Here is a 5,865-nt window from a genome sequence, read left to right as displayed (position 1 = left end):
GCAAAAATGTTTTTCCTTTGCATTTTTTAAATGTTTCACACACAGGCGACATCATTGTCAAAATGATCCTCATTCACATGGATCAGCGCAAAGAACGAAAATGATTCATGCTAGTCCAGTAGATGGCGTTGTAACTTCGTAAAGAATTTATTCGTATTGTCTTATTGGTTGTCAAATACTCAATCATGTTTATTGACCTTAATTTCCACAGCGAGCGCAGCCATTTGAATCTCTTTGGCTCGAGACTTCCGGTCCCGTTCACTTCCATTCACTTTTATACGTTAAAAACAGCACGTTGTGCTGCTTGATGTTGCAGACTGATATTTTCTTATTATATTATTCTGCTCTGTCTGTATAGTCATGAACACAGTTCTTTGTAGAGCAAGTACTTTGATCATTTTTCTGTTGTTTATTATTCCTAGTCATTTCTCCCATAGACATCTAAATCGGAAGAATAAAGTCAATAGACTGAACATGTAATATGCATAAAAACGTCACCACTTTTACATTATCACATATTTGTAGTTCACATGGAAATAATATTATGGTGCTTTCAAACCTGCCTTCGTTGGTTCAGTTGAATCGCACTAGAGTTCGTTTTCCGTCTTGGTGCGGTTCGTTTGGGCAGGTGTGAATGCAGCAATCGTACTCGAGCGTGCACCAAAAGCGGACCAAAAAAGCGTACTGAGACCTATTTGAAGAGGTGGTCTCGGTATGGTTTCAAACGAACCTGGCTCAGTTGTGGTGAGAATATTTTGGTTCTTTTCAACTGGTTCGGACCAAAGCCAGCAGTGTGGTGTGAGAACGATCCAAAGATGGCAGAGATGCAACAATGTATCATTTATTGCCCTTGATCCGGACCAAATGAAGCGAACTACAGACCTACACTTTTGTTTCGGAACCTGTCTTCTCCCTCCCGGTCCTCAAATAGACTACGTCGCGCACCCTTCTCACCCCTCCTCATTGCATCTCTCCTCACTCTTTTGACACGTCGCGTGCACCTTGTCAAACACCACCAAACCACCACCTCTCCTGACAGCTGAGTGTGACTCTGCAAAATAAACCCTAATAATCTGACCAATGTAAGAAGAGTTTACTCACACGTGACTTGTTTTAGCTCTTCTGGTCTGATTAGAAACTTTGCAGTGTGAAAGGGAACCGCTCCAAGAGCAAAGAGCAACAATGTAACATTTGTAATCTCTGTTTCGGAAAAACTGTTTGAAAAACAATACAGTTGTGAAAGCACCCTTAGTATTAAAAAAATTGTGCTGTGTAAACAGCCCCTAGGAATATGACTTAATATAGGCCCAATCCCAATTCTACCCCTTAACCCTTTCCCTTACCTGCATGCATTCACATGAAGGGGTAGGGGTGTCCCAATTCTCTTTAGCTTGAAGGCGTGGGACTAAAGGGTAAGGCTAGATAGCCCTTGAAATAAAAAAATCAGAAACACACTCCAGAATACACCATCGACAAACGGCAGCATGGCTGTCAGGAGATGCACAAATTAGTATTTTTTTTGTCATTATTACGATTTTTTACAACTAACAAGCATATGTTTTAATACCAGGGTTTCTGTGGGGTCTTAAAAAGTCTTAAAATGGTACAGTATGGACACATGGCAGTCTATAAAAAAATCTTCAGTAACACACAAAAAAGTCGCTAGACTTGTCGCTAGTCGATTTTTTGAAAATTTGTCACTAGGGGGTCTAAAAGTCGCTAAATATAGCTAAAAGGTCACTAAGTTGGCAACACTGACGATCCATTTGATTAAAACTTTAAATTTTTATTTATAAAGGTGAATTTTAACTTTTTTATAATAATGGATTAATTATTTTCCTTTTAATAACATTTGTTTAAAAGTGCCCCATGTATTTACTGCTGTGGACATTTACCTGGACAGATTGTTGTGCATACATTTAATTTATTAAAGTTTTTAAAACTTTTAAAAGTTATTTTTTTATTTTAAAGAAAGTTTATCTTGGAAAAAAAGTGTATGGATACAAGTAGAGCTTGCTTGTTTTTATACAATATGTAATATATTTTGCTAAGAAATATCTAAAATACTTTAATTTTGTATTATAATTTATTATTAAATGTATTGATTTATAATATATTTTTTGATAGGTAACATAAAAATTTCTTCCATCTGGGCCTTTTGAAAATTTACTTAGCCTTTATCCCTTTAAAAGTCTAAAATTTCATTCATAATAGTCTTAATATGTCTTCAAATTTAATTGGTGAAACCTGCAGGTACCTTGAATACATTCATAATGGCATTCGTGTTTTACTGTCATGCTTAAAAAAAAAAAAAAAAAAAAAAACCCAAAATTTAGCTATCTTTAATCCATAATTATAACTCCTGTGTAGTAGACAAACAAAATACTTTCACATCTGTATATCACTTGAATACCCTGAAAAGTCTAGTGGCAGGAAATCAGCTTTTTATAATGTCTGGTATAATATTAATGTTGTTTTCTTATGTTTACTTAGATGAAAATGGCCACAGAGCTCATTACCACATTATATTGTTAAGATAACACTGATAGTGTTGCTTTAATACCAAAAAATAACTCTGAAATAACTACAGCAGTCGCAATCGTTGATCTCATACGAGGTAAAAGATCTCGATGATTTATGATGACGTGTGCGGGTGTTGTAGTGCTGTCCCATTTCTCAGGGGCAAAATTTGAAGCCCTTCCCCTTTACACTCTGGCTGTATCTCAATTCGGCATTTTTGAGCAATCTTGTGTTCTTGTGTGACGTCATCATAAACCACCAAAGTTACAAAACTCAAGACAGCAAGAACGCAGGATGCATGGAAGTTCCCGGATGCGTTTTTGATATCTAGGAAGTACCGATGCAGACTTGAGCACCGAACTCGCTCGAGAAGTCCCATTGCGTTGGGTTAAAGAATATGGGAAGCGCAGCATTTTAAATTAATTTATTATGAAAGTTCACAGATATAACTTATTTATCTCAGGAGTTTCGCTAATTGAGACGGTCAGAGTAAACATTCTGTCTCCCAAGTTCGTTCTTCCGAGGTGACCTGGCAAGATCAGTCTTCCCAAGAACATGAGTCTGTTCTCTGCGTTCTAGGAATTGAGAAACAGCCTCTGTCTCAAGTGCCACGGTGTAGAGGTGAAAATAATAGAACTGGAATTGGGCCTAAATTTTGACCTTCAGAAAACAAGCTGGCAGATGTTGTGGCATATTACTACATCTATCATTTATCAAAAAAAGTGTTTTGGTGGAAATCTGTCAAAATGTTCCATCCACAGGCTTCATTACTCAGTCAACTACCTGAGTACGACTATGATTTCCATCAGTGGAAGGCATGTTGACGGCCTCCTTTTTTACCTCAGTGCTAAATGGCCTATGGCATCTTAGTAACTTGCTTGAACATTAGCACGCTATGCTCCCTAGACCTTTTCTGAGTACATAACATCCATTTTCATCTGTTTACCGACACTCCTGACATGTACACAGTCTCCGTGCTCTTCTCTCCTGGCCTTGTGACAGGAAATGACACCATTCACTCCATGACACTCTGCTGTCCCTGTCTGCGTCAGTCAGTGATATGGGTTGGATGGCCTCCAGCACTAACAAACCGTGCCCGGGATTGTCACACCACGGTAGTCACTGAAAAGGGCTGTTTTGCTATGTGTATTTAGGGGGGTTGAATCGTGCAAGACTGGATTGAAACCAAGAGAAGTGCTGATGGGGTGAACATGCCAGCATGAAGCGATTGGCAATTGTGCAGATCCAATTCGTCTCGCATGGTATGCGCTGTCCAAGAGGTTTGTTAAAGAGAAGAATCGGTTTGTTTCGAACAAGTGAATGTCCTTACTGTACATGAGAAGGAGATTTACTTTGTTGACTCTCCAACAGCAGGGGTGCCCAGACCTGTTCCATGAGGCACGCTGTCCTGCAGATTTCAACTTTAATTAAACACACTTGAACCAGCTAATCAAGGTCTTCAGTCTTGTTAGAATTTCCCATGCATGTGTGTCAGAGCTGGCTGTAGCTAAAATTGTTGACCTGCCAGGAGTAGGATTAAACACCCCCACTATGAGATATCAATGAGTGTAAATGCTGATCTGAAAAGCTACCTGACATCAGTTAATGTCAATGGTATTGATTTTTGATGACAATTTGGAATGCAACAAACAATATATATAGAAGAAATAGAGACAACCACTGAGATTGCACACAGTAAATGTGTTAAAGTGAAGTTTTCTAAACTACAAGGCTAATTCATCATTGAAAAATCATATAATTATCCAATCAGAACTAGAACAAGCCCCTATAAAAAAAAAATAAAAAAAAATCCTGGGGCCTCATGTATCAACGCTGCGTACGCCAGGTTTCACGCTCAGAATCGCTCACGTTTGGATTTACTAACGATGAACTGAACGTGGGAATGTGTGCAGCTCCACGCCAGCTTTATGGCTGGCATACGCACATTTTTTGTGCAGGTCTGTTTTATTTCCATTGGCAACTCCTAGAGGCAGTTGTGTTAAATTGCACTCTACAAAGTGTCTTTGAGCCTTGCAATGGCAGCTGTATGAGACGGGTTCATCTAGCAGGTATATAAGGTTTCCATACCATACAGTTGACCAGCCAAACATTAAAGCGCAATTTGCAGCAGTCGCCGGTTTTCCCATTGTAATGGGAGCGATCTACCGCACGCACATTGCTTTAAAGACACTATCTGAAGATGAATTTGCATGCGTGAATCAAAAACATTTCCATTCAATGAATGTGCAAATAAAATATGATGCACAAACTTATTAATGATTCCTACTTGTCTTTCTCATGATAAATAGTAGGCAAAATCTGATATGTAGCAGGGGAAAAAAAGAAAAATGAGTCAGACGCTGGATTCAAACCGAGTTCATTCTCGAACGTGTCAAAACATGTTACTATGCGTTTTACGAGCTGCGCCACAGAGACTGTTAAAGGTGCTGCAACAATTTACACCTATAAATCTCACTATTTCTCTTTTAACTCCACAGTGCGATGTTCAGACCCAACTGTGTTAACCGCATCAGCTAAACTCTCCCCACTCTATTTTTTCTTTTGTTGTTAATTCCGGAGGACAAACTTGCAAAAAAGTTTCTCTTTTTGCTTGCTTTTGCCATTGCTTTTTCGTTGGGTTTTGCCAAAATAGAGTCATTAGCATATTCATACGGGGGAGGAGGCAGGGAGGGGTTTTGTGCTCGTGCATGTTGCGCTCAGATTCACGTTCATTCGGATGTACAAAAGAATATGCGTGGGATTCTGCGTACGCAGTGTTTCATACATCTGAATTTTTTTCTGCGTACAGCTTTACAGCTTTGTGCGTACGCAATGTTTTAGTATGATTTCCACGCAAGTCTTCGTACATGAGGCCCCTGGTGTGTATGTCTGAACCTGTTATCCCTCTCAAGCCTCTCAAGTGAATGTTCATTTCACCAGAGAGCGAGCGACGTCCGACGACCTCTATCTAAGTAAGCAGCAGCGACAGTTGACGACCAGGTGGGCGTGTCAAGCGACACAACAAAGTTAAGAACTTTATGCAGATGAAGAACAACTTTCTTGAGTGACAGCAAATAGGAGCACCATAGGCTGGTTGTATTCGTGCTGTATTTACCCACAAAGGCTTGAGTTTGCAGCAGGACCCAGAGCAACAGGCAGCTACAAAGTCGCTGCTAGTCTGAAAGAGGCATCAATCTTCAGCATCTCACCACCATTCATCTCCACACTTTCGAATTAATTTACTTAAAGCGGAGTGTTTTGAGGCCAGGTTATATACCCTTACCCTTGGTTGACCTTTCGCAGCTTCGCAGATTTTTTCGTTCAATTTGACATGCTTGTTTATAC

Source organism: Danio rerio, chromosome 25, assembly GCF_052040795.2.
Source record: "Danio rerio strain M-AB ecotype USA chromosome 25, GRCz13ab, whole genome shotgun sequence".
Taxonomy (NCBI): Eukaryota; Metazoa; Chordata; class Actinopteri; order Cypriniformes; family Danionidae; genus Danio; species Danio rerio.
This window is presented reverse-complemented; position numbering follows the sequence as displayed.